The 9,688-nt window shown below is 48.9% G+C and overlaps 42 non-coding genes across 42 annotated transcripts; 36 read left to right on the top strand and 6 right to left on the bottom strand.

Moving 5' to 3' along the window:
- Positions 1–122: 122 nt before the first annotated feature.
- Positions 123–194, top strand: Trnae-uuc (transfer RNA glutamic acid (anticodon UUC)). Its single transcript has one exon. It is a non-coding gene; the product is annotated as a tRNA-Glu (tRNA).
- A 383-nt stretch (positions 195–577) lies between these two features.
- On the top strand, positions 578–650 carry Trnaf-gaa (transfer RNA phenylalanine (anticodon GAA)). The gene has a single exon. It is a non-coding gene; the product is annotated as a tRNA-Phe (tRNA).
- Positions 651–974: 324 nt separating this feature from the next.
- On the top strand, positions 975–1,047 carry Trnat-agu (transfer RNA threonine (anticodon AGU)). The gene has a single exon. It is a non-coding gene; the product is annotated as a tRNA-Thr (tRNA).
- Positions 1,048–1,284: 237 nt separating this feature from the next.
- On the top strand, positions 1,285–1,356 carry Trnae-uuc (transfer RNA glutamic acid (anticodon UUC)). The gene has a single exon. It is a non-coding gene; the product is annotated as a tRNA-Glu (tRNA).
- A 76-nt stretch (positions 1,357–1,432) lies between these two features.
- Trnac-gca (transfer RNA cysteine (anticodon GCA)) lies at positions 1,433–1,504 on the top strand. The gene has a single exon. It is a non-coding gene; the product is annotated as a tRNA-Cys (tRNA).
- Positions 1,505–1,578: 74 nt separating this feature from the next.
- Trnas-uga (transfer RNA serine (anticodon UGA)) lies at positions 1,579–1,660 on the top strand. The gene has a single exon. It is a non-coding gene; the product is annotated as a tRNA-Ser (tRNA).
- An 80-nt stretch (positions 1,661–1,740) lies between these two features.
- Positions 1,741–1,813, top strand: Trnaf-gaa (transfer RNA phenylalanine (anticodon GAA)). The gene has a single exon. It is a non-coding gene; the product is annotated as a tRNA-Phe (tRNA).
- A 137-nt stretch (positions 1,814–1,950) lies between these two features.
- On the bottom strand, positions 1,951–2,021 carry Trnag-gcc (transfer RNA glycine (anticodon GCC)). Its single transcript has one exon. It is a non-coding gene; the product is annotated as a tRNA-Gly (tRNA).
- Positions 2,022–2,137: 116 nt separating this feature from the next.
- Positions 2,138–2,210, top strand: Trnat-agu (transfer RNA threonine (anticodon AGU)). Its single transcript has one exon. It is a non-coding gene; the product is annotated as a tRNA-Thr (tRNA).
- Positions 2,211–2,268: 58 nt separating this feature from the next.
- Positions 2,269–2,350, top strand: Trnas-aga (transfer RNA serine (anticodon AGA)). The gene has a single exon. It is a non-coding gene; the product is annotated as a tRNA-Ser (tRNA).
- Positions 2,351–2,741: 391 nt separating this feature from the next.
- Positions 2,742–2,823, top strand: Trnas-uga (transfer RNA serine (anticodon UGA)). The gene has a single exon. It is a non-coding gene; the product is annotated as a tRNA-Ser (tRNA).
- A 290-nt stretch (positions 2,824–3,113) lies between these two features.
- Positions 3,114–3,184, bottom strand: Trnag-gcc (transfer RNA glycine (anticodon GCC)). The gene has a single exon. It is a non-coding gene; the product is annotated as a tRNA-Gly (tRNA).
- Positions 3,185–3,300: 116 nt separating this feature from the next.
- Positions 3,301–3,373, top strand: Trnat-agu (transfer RNA threonine (anticodon AGU)). Its single transcript has one exon. It is a non-coding gene; the product is annotated as a tRNA-Thr (tRNA).
- Positions 3,374–3,431: 58 nt separating this feature from the next.
- Positions 3,432–3,513, top strand: Trnas-aga (transfer RNA serine (anticodon AGA)). Its single transcript has one exon. It is a non-coding gene; the product is annotated as a tRNA-Ser (tRNA).
- Positions 3,514–3,610: 97 nt separating this feature from the next.
- Positions 3,611–3,682, top strand: Trnae-uuc (transfer RNA glutamic acid (anticodon UUC)). The gene has a single exon. It is a non-coding gene; the product is annotated as a tRNA-Glu (tRNA).
- A 76-nt stretch (positions 3,683–3,758) lies between these two features.
- Positions 3,759–3,830, top strand: Trnac-gca (transfer RNA cysteine (anticodon GCA)). Its single transcript has one exon. It is a non-coding gene; the product is annotated as a tRNA-Cys (tRNA).
- A 446-nt stretch (positions 3,831–4,276) lies between these two features.
- Trnag-gcc (transfer RNA glycine (anticodon GCC)) lies at positions 4,277–4,347 on the bottom strand. The gene has a single exon. It is a non-coding gene; the product is annotated as a tRNA-Gly (tRNA).
- Positions 4,348–4,463: 116 nt separating this feature from the next.
- Positions 4,464–4,536, top strand: Trnat-agu (transfer RNA threonine (anticodon AGU)). Its single transcript has one exon. It is a non-coding gene; the product is annotated as a tRNA-Thr (tRNA).
- Positions 4,537–4,773: 237 nt separating this feature from the next.
- Trnae-uuc (transfer RNA glutamic acid (anticodon UUC)) lies at positions 4,774–4,845 on the top strand. The gene has a single exon. It is a non-coding gene; the product is annotated as a tRNA-Glu (tRNA).
- A 383-nt stretch (positions 4,846–5,228) lies between these two features.
- Positions 5,229–5,301, top strand: Trnaf-gaa (transfer RNA phenylalanine (anticodon GAA)). The gene has a single exon. It is a non-coding gene; the product is annotated as a tRNA-Phe (tRNA).
- A 324-nt stretch (positions 5,302–5,625) lies between these two features.
- On the top strand, positions 5,626–5,698 carry Trnat-agu (transfer RNA threonine (anticodon AGU)). Its single transcript has one exon. It is a non-coding gene; the product is annotated as a tRNA-Thr (tRNA).
- A 58-nt stretch (positions 5,699–5,756) lies between these two features.
- On the top strand, positions 5,757–5,838 carry Trnas-aga (transfer RNA serine (anticodon AGA)). The gene has a single exon. It is a non-coding gene; the product is annotated as a tRNA-Ser (tRNA).
- Positions 5,839–5,935: 97 nt separating this feature from the next.
- Trnae-uuc (transfer RNA glutamic acid (anticodon UUC)) lies at positions 5,936–6,007 on the top strand. The gene has a single exon. It is a non-coding gene; the product is annotated as a tRNA-Glu (tRNA).
- A 222-nt stretch (positions 6,008–6,229) lies between these two features.
- On the top strand, positions 6,230–6,311 carry Trnas-uga (transfer RNA serine (anticodon UGA)). Its single transcript has one exon. It is a non-coding gene; the product is annotated as a tRNA-Ser (tRNA).
- An 80-nt stretch (positions 6,312–6,391) lies between these two features.
- Positions 6,392–6,464, top strand: Trnaf-gaa (transfer RNA phenylalanine (anticodon GAA)). The gene has a single exon. It is a non-coding gene; the product is annotated as a tRNA-Phe (tRNA).
- A 137-nt stretch (positions 6,465–6,601) lies between these two features.
- Trnag-gcc (transfer RNA glycine (anticodon GCC)) lies at positions 6,602–6,672 on the bottom strand. The gene has a single exon. It is a non-coding gene; the product is annotated as a tRNA-Gly (tRNA).
- A 116-nt stretch (positions 6,673–6,788) lies between these two features.
- Positions 6,789–6,861, top strand: Trnat-agu (transfer RNA threonine (anticodon AGU)). Its single transcript has one exon. It is a non-coding gene; the product is annotated as a tRNA-Thr (tRNA).
- A 58-nt stretch (positions 6,862–6,919) lies between these two features.
- Positions 6,920–7,001, top strand: Trnas-aga (transfer RNA serine (anticodon AGA)). The gene has a single exon. It is a non-coding gene; the product is annotated as a tRNA-Ser (tRNA).
- A 97-nt stretch (positions 7,002–7,098) lies between these two features.
- Trnae-uuc (transfer RNA glutamic acid (anticodon UUC)) lies at positions 7,099–7,170 on the top strand. Its single transcript has one exon. It is a non-coding gene; the product is annotated as a tRNA-Glu (tRNA).
- A 76-nt stretch (positions 7,171–7,246) lies between these two features.
- Trnac-gca (transfer RNA cysteine (anticodon GCA)) lies at positions 7,247–7,318 on the top strand. The gene has a single exon. It is a non-coding gene; the product is annotated as a tRNA-Cys (tRNA).
- Positions 7,319–7,554: 236 nt separating this feature from the next.
- Positions 7,555–7,627, top strand: Trnaf-aaa (transfer RNA phenylalanine (anticodon AAA)). The gene has a single exon. It is a non-coding gene; the product is annotated as a tRNA-Phe (tRNA).
- Positions 7,628–7,764: 137 nt separating this feature from the next.
- Positions 7,765–7,835, bottom strand: Trnag-gcc (transfer RNA glycine (anticodon GCC)). Its single transcript has one exon. It is a non-coding gene; the product is annotated as a tRNA-Gly (tRNA).
- A 246-nt stretch (positions 7,836–8,081) lies between these two features.
- Trnas-aga (transfer RNA serine (anticodon AGA)) lies at positions 8,082–8,163 on the top strand. Its single transcript has one exon. It is a non-coding gene; the product is annotated as a tRNA-Ser (tRNA).
- Positions 8,164–8,260: 97 nt separating this feature from the next.
- Positions 8,261–8,332, top strand: Trnae-uuc (transfer RNA glutamic acid (anticodon UUC)). Its single transcript has one exon. It is a non-coding gene; the product is annotated as a tRNA-Glu (tRNA).
- A 76-nt stretch (positions 8,333–8,408) lies between these two features.
- Positions 8,409–8,480, top strand: Trnac-gca (transfer RNA cysteine (anticodon GCA)). Its single transcript has one exon. It is a non-coding gene; the product is annotated as a tRNA-Cys (tRNA).
- A 74-nt stretch (positions 8,481–8,554) lies between these two features.
- On the top strand, positions 8,555–8,636 carry Trnas-uga (transfer RNA serine (anticodon UGA)). The gene has a single exon. It is a non-coding gene; the product is annotated as a tRNA-Ser (tRNA).
- An 80-nt stretch (positions 8,637–8,716) lies between these two features.
- Positions 8,717–8,789, top strand: Trnaf-gaa (transfer RNA phenylalanine (anticodon GAA)). Its single transcript has one exon. It is a non-coding gene; the product is annotated as a tRNA-Phe (tRNA).
- A 137-nt stretch (positions 8,790–8,926) lies between these two features.
- On the bottom strand, positions 8,927–8,997 carry Trnag-gcc (transfer RNA glycine (anticodon GCC)). Its single transcript has one exon. It is a non-coding gene; the product is annotated as a tRNA-Gly (tRNA).
- A 116-nt stretch (positions 8,998–9,113) lies between these two features.
- Trnat-agu (transfer RNA threonine (anticodon AGU)) lies at positions 9,114–9,186 on the top strand. The gene has a single exon. It is a non-coding gene; the product is annotated as a tRNA-Thr (tRNA).
- Positions 9,187–9,244: 58 nt separating this feature from the next.
- Positions 9,245–9,326, top strand: Trnas-aga (transfer RNA serine (anticodon AGA)). The gene has a single exon. It is a non-coding gene; the product is annotated as a tRNA-Ser (tRNA).
- Positions 9,327–9,423: 97 nt separating this feature from the next.
- On the top strand, positions 9,424–9,495 carry Trnae-uuc (transfer RNA glutamic acid (anticodon UUC)). The gene has a single exon. It is a non-coding gene; the product is annotated as a tRNA-Glu (tRNA).
- A 76-nt stretch (positions 9,496–9,571) lies between these two features.
- Trnac-gca (transfer RNA cysteine (anticodon GCA)) lies at positions 9,572–9,643 on the top strand. Its single transcript has one exon. It is a non-coding gene; the product is annotated as a tRNA-Cys (tRNA).
- Positions 9,644–9,688: the final 45 nt, after the last annotated feature.

Here is a 9,688-nt window from a genome sequence, read left to right as displayed (position 1 = left end):
GTAGGTTCGAATCCTACTCGCAGCGGACGCAAAAAGGTGTTTTTGACACGAACAGAAAGACAGAGCTAGTTCAAATTGTCAGAAAAAGCATGACATCTAAATTACTTAGTGGTGCGAATGTGTCCCGCATGGTCTAGTGGTTAGGATTTCTGGTTTTCACCCAGGCGGCCCGGGTTCGATTCCCGGTGCGGGAAGTGTACATTTTTTAAGTTAAGTTGCTCTCTCACGCGTTGATGTTATATACCCTGTGCGTGGATTCCGTCCTTGGCTGGGATATAGCTCAGTGGTAGAGCATTCGACTGCAGATCGAGAGGTCCCTGGTTCAAACCCGGGTGTCCCCTACTAGTTGGCTTTTTGTCCTCTTCGGCACCTGAGTGGTGAGCTGGTGAATTATTCTGGTTACCCAGCAATTTCTGCTGCGATGGCCGAGTGGTTAAGGCGTTAGACTTGAAATCTAATGGGATCTCCCCGCGTAGGTTCGAACCCTACTCGCAGCGAATCTTCAAACATTCTTTTTGATCTGGTCAAGTGTCTATCACAACGTACAGACCTTTGCCATGTGATAGAATTGATCATGGCCGAGATAGCTCAGTTGGGAGAGCGTCAGACTGAAGATCTGAAGGTCCCTGGTTCAATCCCGGGTCTCGGCATTTTATCACTGCCCAGCAGGGCGGTTTGAGGTGGTGAATGCAAGCAACCGTAGCACTTTTCCTCAGCTATGTTTTTTTATTTATTTTCCTTCCTTTCTTTTTTACGGAGGGTATTTTCTGGTGTAGGTAAAACACGATGCATTGGCGGGGAATCGAACCCCGGTCTCCCGCGTGGCAGGCGAGAACTCTACCACTGAACCACCAATGCGTTACTACTCATTTCCAAAATTTCCGAGTGACAGTGTATCACGTCCCGGTGTGTTAGTAGCCTTAACGGCATTTCAGACGTGTGATATTGAGATTTTCAAAATCTCCCAACAGGCAGGCGCTGTGGCTTAGCGGTTAAAGCGCCTGTCTAGTAAACAGGAGATCCCCGGTTCAAATCCGGGCAGTGCCTTTAGCAGTAATGTTGTGCTTTCTGGTCGGCCTTGTGGCAATGGCCAGCGGTTTGTCAGGCTGCGATGGCCGAGTGGTTAAGGCGTTTGACTAGAAATCAAATGGGATCTTCCCGCGTAGGTTCGAATCCTACTCGCAGCCGACGCAAAAAGGTGTTTTTGACACGAACAGAAAGACAGAGCTAGTTCAAATTGTCAGAAAAAGCATGACATCTAAATTACTTAGTGGTGCGAATGTGTCCCGCATGGTCTAGTGGTTAGGATTTCTGGTTTTCACCCAGGCGGCCCGGGTTCGATTCCCGGTGCGGGAAGTGTACATTTTTTAAGTTAAGTTGCTCTCTCACGCGTTGATGTTATATACCCTGTGCGTGGATTCCGTCCTTGGCTGGGGATATAGCTCAGTGGTAGAGCATTCGACTGCAGATCGAGAGGTCCCTGGTTCAAACCCGGGTGTCCCCTACTAGTTGGCTTTTTGTCCTCTTCGGCACCTGAGTGGTGAGCTGGTGAATTATTCTGGTTACCCAGCAATTTCTGCTGCGATGGCCGAGTGGTTAAGGCGTTAGACTTGAAATCTAATGGGATCTTCCCGCGTAGGTTCGAACCCTACTCGCAGCGAATCTTCAAACATTCTTTTTGATCTGGTCAAGTGTCTATCACAACGTACAGACCTTTGCCATGTGATAGAATTGATCATGGCCGAGATAGCTCAGTTGGGAGAGCGTCAGACTGAAGATCTGAAGGTCCCTGGTTCAATCCCGGGTCTCGGCATTTTATCGCTGCCCAGCAGGGCGGTTTGAGGTGGTGAATGCAAGCAGCCGTAGCACTTTTCCTCAGCTATGTTTTTTTATTTATTTTCCTTCCTTTCTTTTTTACGGAGGGTATTTTCTGGTGTAGGTAAAACACGATGCATTGGCGGGGAATCGAACCCCGGTCTCCCGCGTGGCAGGCGAGAATTCTACCACTGAACCACCAATGCGTTACTACTCATTTCCAAAATTTCCGAGTGACAGTGTATCACGTCCCGGTGTGTTAGTAGCCTTAACGGCATTTCAGACGTGTGATATTGAGATTTTCAAAATCTCCCAACAGGCAGGCGCTGTGGCTTAGCGGTTAAAGCGCCTGTCTAGTAAACAGGAGATCCCCGGTTCAAATCCGGGCAGTGCCTTTAGCAGTAATGTTGTGCTTTCTGGTCGGCCTTGTGGCAATGGCCAGCGGTTTGTCAGGCTGCGATGGCCGAGTGGTTAAGGCGTTTGACTAGAAATCAAATGGGATCTTCCCGCGTAGGTTCGAATCCTACTCGCAGCGGACGCAAAAAGGTGTTTTTGACACGAACAGAAAGACAGAGCTAGTTCAAATTGTCAGAAAAAGCATGACATCTAAATTACTTAGTGGTGTGAATGTGTCCCGCATGGTCTAGTGGTTAGGATTTCTGGTTTTCACCCAGGCGGCCCGGGTTCGATTCCCGGTGCAGGAAGTGTACATTTTTTAAGTTAAGTTGCTCTTTCACGCGTTGATGTTATATACCCTGTGCGTGGACTCCGTCCTTGGCTAGGGATATAGCTCAGTGGTAGAGCATTCGACTGCAGATCGAGAGGTCCCTGGTTCAAACCCGGGTGTCCCCTACTAGTTGGCTTTTTGTCCTCTTCGGCACCTGAGTGGTGAGCTGGTGAATTATTCTGGTTACCCAGCAATTTCTGCTGCGATGGCCGAGTGGTTAAGGCGTTAGACTTGAAATCTAATGGGATCTTCCCGCGTAGGTTCGAACCCTACTCGCAGCGAATCTTCAAACATTCTTTTTGATCTGGTCAAGTGTCTATCACAACGTACAGACCTTTGCCATGTGATAGAATTGATCATGGCCGAGATAGCTCAGTTGGGAGAGCGTCAGAATGAAGATCTGAAGGTCCCTGGTTCAATCCCGGGTCTCGGCATTTTATCACTGCCCAGCAGGGCGGTTTGAGGTGGTGAATGCAAGCAGCCGTAGCACTTTTCCTCAGCTATGTTTTTTTATTTATTTTCCTTCCTTTCTTTTTTACGGAGGGTATTTTCTGGTGTAGGTAAAACACGATGCATTGGCGGGGAATCGAACCCCGGTCTCCCGCGTGGCAGGCGAGAATTCTACCACTGAACCACCAATGCGTTACTACTCATTTCCAAAATTTCCGAGTGACAGTGTATCACGTCCCGGTGTGTTAGTAGCCTTAACGGCATTTCAGACGTGTGATATTGAGATTTTCAAAATCTCCCAACAGGCAGGCGCTGTGGCTTAGCGGTTAAAGCGCCTGTCTAGTAAACAGGAGATCCCCGGTTCAAATCCGGGCAGTGCCTTTAGCAGTAATGTTGTGCTTTCTGGTCGGCCTTGTGGCAATGGCCAGCGGTTTGTCAGGCTGCGATGGCCGAGTGGTTAAGGCGTTTGACTAGAAATCAAATGGGATCTTCCCGCGTAGGTTCGAATCCTACTCGCAGCGGACGCAAAAAGCTGTTTTTGACACGAACAGAAAGACAGAGCTAGTTCAAATTGTCAGAAAAAGCATGACATCTAAATTACTTAGTGGTGCGAATGTGTCCCGCATGGTCTAGTGGTTAGGATTTCTGGTTTTCACCCAGGCGGCCCGGGTTCGATTCCCGGTGCGGGAAGTGTACATTTTTTAAGTTAAGTTGCTCTCTCACGCGTTGATGTTATATACCCTGTGCGTGGATTCCGTCCTTGGCTGGGGATATAGCTCAGTGGTAGAGCATTCGACTGCAGATCGAGAGGTCCCTGGTTCAAACCCGGGTGTCCCCTACTAGTTGGCTTTTTGTCCTCTTCGGCACCTGAGCGGTGAGCTGGTGAATTATTCTGGTTACCCAGCAATTTCTGTTGCGATGGCCGAGTGGTTAAGGCGTTAGACTTGAAATCTAATGGGATCTCCCCGCGTAGGTTCGAACCCTACTCGCAGCGAATCTTCAAACATTCTTTTTGATCTGGTCAAGTGTCTATCACAACGTACAGACCTTTGCCATGTGATAGAATTGATCATGGCCGAGATAGCTCAGTTGGGAGAGCGTCAGACTGAAGATCTGAAGGTCCCTGGTTCAATCCCGGGTCTGGGCATTTTATCACTGCCCAGCAGGGCGGTTTGAGGTGGTGAATGCAAGCACCCGTAGCACTTTTCCTCAGCTATGTTTTTTTATTTATTTTCCTTCCTTTCTTTTTTACGGAGTGTATTTTCTGGTGTAGGTAAAACACGATGCATTGGCGGGGAATCGAACCCCGGTCTCCCGCGTGGCAGGCGAGAATTCTACCACTGAACCACCAATGCGTTACTACTCATGTCCAAAATTTCCGAGTGACAGTGTATCACGTCCCGGTGTGTTAGTAGCCTTAACGGCATTTCAGACGTGTGATATTGAGATTTTCAAAATCTCCCAACAGGCAGGCGCTGTGGCTTAGCGGTTAAAGCGCCTGTCTAGTAAACAGGAGATCCCCGGTTCAAATCCGGGCAGTGCCTTTAGCAGTAATGTTGTGCTTTCTGGTCGGCCTTGTGGCAATGGCCAGCGGTTTGTCAGGCTGCGATGGCCGAGTGGTTAAGGCGTTTGACTAGAAATCAAATGGGATCATCCCGCGTAGGTTCGAATCCTACTCGCAGCGGACGCAAAAAGGTGTTTTTGACACGAACAGAAAGACAGAGCTAGTTCAAATTGTCAGAAAAAGCATGACATCTAAATTACTTAGTGGTGCGAATGTGTCCCGCATGGTCTAGTGGTTAGGATTTCTGGTTTTCACCCAGGCGGCCCGGGTTCGATTCCCGGTGCGGGAAGTGTACATTTTTTAAGTTAAGTTGCTCTCTCACGCGTTGATGTTATATACCCTGTGCGTGGATTCCGTCCTTGGCTGGGATATAGCTCAGTGGTAGAGCATTCGACTGCAGATCGAGAGGTCCCTGGTTCAAACCCGGGTGTCCCCTACTAGTTGGCTTTTTGTCCTCTTCGGCACCTGAGTGGTGAACTGGTGAATTATTCTGGTTACCCAGCAATTTCTGCTGCGATGGCCGAGTGGTTAAGGCGTTAGACTTGAAATCTAATGGGATCTCCCCGCGTAGGTTCGAACCCTACTCGCAGCGAATCTTCAAACATTCTTTTTGATCTGGTCAAGTGTCTATCACAACGTACAGACCTTTGCCATGTGATAGAATTGATCATGGCCGAGATAGCTCAGTTGGGAGAGCGTCAGACTGAAGATCTGAAGGTCCCTGGTTCAATCCCGGGTCTCGGCATTTTATCACTGCCCAGCAGGGCGGTTTGAGGTGGTGAATGCAAGCAACCGTAGCACTTTTCCTCAGCTATGTTTTTTTATTTATTTTCCTTCCTTTCTTTTTTACGGAGGGTATTTTCTGGTGTAGGTAAAACACGATGCATTGGCGGGGAATCGAACCCCGGTCTCCCGCGTGGCAGGCGAGAACTCTACCACTGAACCACCAATGCGTTACTACTCATTTCCAAAATTTCCGAGTGACAGTGTATCACGTCCCGGTGTGTTAGTAGCCTTAACGGCATTTCAGACGTGTGATATTGAGATTTTCAAAATCTCCCAACAGGCAGGCGCTGTGGCTTAGCGGTTAAAGCGCCTGTCTAGTAAACAGGAGATCCCCGGTTCAAATCCGGGCAGTGCCTTTAGCAGTAATGTTGTGCTTTCTGGTCGGCCTTGTGGCAATGGCCAGCGGTTTGTCAGGCTGCGATGGCCGAGTGGTTAAGGCGTTTGACTAGAAATCAAATGGGATCTTCCCGCGTAGGTTCGAATCCTACTCGCAGCGGACGCAAAAAGGTGTTTTTGACACGAACAGAAAGACAGAGCTAGTTCAAATTGTCAGAAAAAGCATGACATCTAAATTACTTAGTGGTGCGAATGTGTCCCGCATGGTCTAGTGGTTAGGATTTCTGGTTTTCACCCAGGCGGCCCGGGTTCGATTCCCGGTGCGGGAAGTGTACATTTTTTAAGTTAAGTTGCTCTCTCACGCGTTGATGTTATATACCCTGTGCGTGGATTCCGTCCTTGGCTGGGGATATAGCTCAGTGGTAGAGCAATCGACTGCAGATCGAGAGGTCCCTGGTTCAAACCCGGGTGTCCCCTACTAGTTGGCTTTTTGTCCTCTTCGGCACCTGAGTGGTGAGCTGGTGAATTATTCTGGTTACCCAGCAATTTCTGCTGCGATGGCCGAGTGGTTAAGGCGTTAGACTTGAAATCTAATGGGATCTTCCCGCGTAGGTTCGAACCCTACTCGCAGCGAATCTTCAAACATTCTTTTTGATCTGGTCAAGTGTCTATCACAACGTACAGACCTTTGCCATGTGATAGAATTGATCATGGCCGAGATAGCTCAGTTGGGAGAGCGTCAGACTGAAGATCTGAAGGTCCCTGGTTCAATCCCGGGTCTCGGCATTTTATCACTGCCCAGCAGGGCGGTTTGAGGTGGTGAATGCAAGCAGCCGTAGCACTTTTCCTCAGCTATGTTTTTTTATTTATTTTCCTTCCTTTCTTTTTTACGGAGGGTATTTTCTGGTGTAGGTAAAACACGATGCATTGGCGGGGAATCGAACCCCGGTCTCCCGCGTGGCAGGCGAGAATTCTACCACTGAACCACCAATGCGTTACTACTCATTTCCAAAATTTCCGAGTGACAGTGTATCACGTCCCGGTGTGTTAGTAGCCTTAACGGCATTTCAGACGTGTGATATTAAGATTTTCAAAATCTCCCAACAGGCAGGCGCTGTGGCTTAGCGGTTAAAGCGCCTGTCTAGTAAACAGGAGATCCCCGGTTCAAATCCGGGCAGTGCCTTTAGCAGTAATGTTGTGCTTTCTGGTCGGCCTTGTGGCAATGGCCAGCGGTTTGTCAGGCTGCGATGGCCGAGTGGTTAAGGCGTTTGACTAGAAATCAAATGGGATCTTCCCGCGTAGGTTCGAATCCTACTCGCAGCGGACGCAAAAAGGTGTTTTTGACACGAACAGAAAGACAGAGCTAGTTCAAATTGTCAGAAAAAGCATGACATCTAAATTACTTAGTGGTGCGAATGTGTCCCGCATGGTCTAGTGGTTAGGATTTCTGGTTTTCACCCAGGCGGCCCGGGTTCGATTCCCGGTGCGGGAAGTGTACATTTTTTAAGTTAAGTTGCTCTCTCACGCGTTGATGTTATATACCCTGTGCGTGGATTTCGTCCTTGGCTGGGGATATAGCTCAGTGGTAGAGCATTCGACTGCAGATCGAGAGGTCCCTGGTTCAAACCCGGGTGTCCCCTACTAGTTGGCTTTTTGTCCTCTTCGGCACCTGAGTGGTGAGCTGGTGAATTATTCTGGTTACCCAGCAATTTCTGCTGCGATGGCCGAGTGGTTAAGGCGTTAGACTTGAAATCTAATGGGATCTCCCCGCGTAGGTTCGAACCCTACTCGCAGCGAATCTTCAAACATTCTTTTTGATCTGGTCAAGTGTCTATCACAACGTACAGACCTTTTCCATGTGATAGAATTGATCATGGCCGAGATAGCTCAGTTGGGAGAGCGTCAGACTAAAGATCTGAAGGTCCCTGGTTCAATCCCGGGTCTCGGCATTTTATCACTGCCCAGCAGGGCGGTTTGAGGTGGTGAATGCAAGCAGCCGTAGCACTTTTCCTCAGCTATGTTTTTTTATTTATTTTCCTTCCTTTCTTTTTTACGGAGGGTATTTTCTGGTGTAGGTAAAACACGATGCATTGGCGGGGAATCGAACCCCGGTCTCCCGCGTGGCAGGCGAGAATTCTACCACTGAACCACCAATGCGTTACTACTCATTTCCAAAATTTCCGAGTGACAGTGTATCACGTCCCGGTGTGTTAGTAGCCTTAACGGCATTTCAGACGTGTGATATTGAGATTTTCAAAATCTCCCAACAGGCAGGCGCTGTGGCTTAGCGGTTAAAGCGCCTGTCTAGTAAACAGGAGATCCCCGGTTCAAATCGGGCAGTGCCTTTAGCAGTAATGTTGTGCTTTCTGGTCGGCCTTGTGGCAATGGCCAGCGGTTTGTCAGGCTGCGATGGCCGAGTGGTTAAGGCGTTTGACTAGAAATCAAATGGGATCTTCCCGCGTAGGTTCGAATCCTACTCGCAGCGGACGCAAAAAGGTGTTTTTGACACGAACAGAAAGACAGAGCTAGTTCAAATTGTCAGAAAAAGCATGACATCTAAATTACTTAGTGGTGCGAATGTGTCCCGCATGGTCTAGTGGTTAGGATTTCTGGTTTTCACCCAGGCGGCCCGGGTTCGATTCCCGGTGCGGGAAGTGTACATTTTTTAAGTTAAGTTGCTCTCTCACGCGTTGATGTTATATACCCTGTGCGTGGATTCCGTCCTTGGCTGGGGATATAGCTCAGTGGTAGAGCATTCGACTGCAGATCGAGAGGTCCCTGGTTCAAACCCGGGTGTCCCCTACTAGTTGGCTTTTCGTCCTCTTCGGCACCTGAGTGGTGAGCTGGTGAATTATTCTGGTTACCCAGCAATTTCTGCTGCGATGGCCGAGTGGTTAAGGCGTTAGACTTGAAATCTAATGGGATCTTCCCGCGTAGGTTCGAACCCTACTCGCAGCGAATCTTCAAACATTCTTTTTGATCTGGTCAAGTGTCTATCACAACGTACAGACCTTTGCCATGTGATAGAATTGATCATGGCCGAGATAGCTCAGTTGGGAGAGCGTCAGACTGAAGATCTGAAGGTCCCTGGTTCAATCCCGGGTCTCGGCATTTTATCACTGCCCAGCAGGGCGGTTTGAGGTGGTGAATGCAAGCGGCCGTAGCACTTTTCCTCAGCTATGTTTTTTTATTTATTTTCCTTCCTTTCTTTTTTACGGAGGGTATTTTCTGGTGTAGGTAAAACACGATGCATTGGCGGGGAATCGAACCCCGGTCTCCCGCGTGGCAGGCGAGAATTCTACCACTGAACCACCAATGCGTTACTACTCATTTCCAAAATTTCCGAGTGACAGTGTATCACGTCCCGGTGTGTTAGTAGCCTTAACGGCATTTCAGACGTGTGATATTGAGATTTTCAAAATCTCCCAACAGGCAGGCGCTGTGGCTTAGCGGTTAAAGCGCCTGTCTAGTAAACAGGAGATCCCCGGTTCAAATCCGGGCAGTGCCTTTAGCAGTAATGTTGTGCTTTCTGGTCGGCCTTGTGGCAATGGCCAGCGGTTTGTCAGGCTGCGATGGCCGAGTGGTTAAGGCGTTTGACTAGAAATCAAATGGGATCTTCCCGCGTAGGTTCGAATCCTACTCGCAGCGGACGCAAAAAGGTGTTTTTGACACGAACAGAAAGACAGAGCTAGTTCAAATTGTCAGAAAAAGCATGACATCTAAATTACTTAGTGGTGCGAATGTGTCCCGCATGGTCTAGTGGTTAGGATTTCTGGTTTTCACCCAGGCGGCCCGGGTTCGATTCCCGGTGCGGGAAGTGTACATTTTTTAAGTTAAGTTGCTCTCTCACGCGTTGATGTTATATACCCTGTGCGTGGATTCCGTCCTTGGCTGGGGATATAGCTCAGTGGTAGAGCATTCGACTGCAGATCGAGAGGTCCCTGGTTCAAACCCGGGTGTCCCCTACTAGTTGGCTTTTTGTCCTCTTCGGCACCTGAGTGGTGAGCTGG

Source organism: Hydractinia symbiolongicarpus, chromosome 2 (assembly GCF_029227915.1).
Source record: "Hydractinia symbiolongicarpus strain clone_291-10 chromosome 2, HSymV2.1, whole genome shotgun sequence".
NCBI classification, from domain to species: Eukaryota; Metazoa; Cnidaria; class Hydrozoa; order Anthoathecata; family Hydractiniidae; genus Hydractinia; species Hydractinia symbiolongicarpus.
The sequence above is the reverse complement of the archived record's forward strand: the minus strand, read 5'-3'. Positions and strand labels throughout refer to the sequence as shown.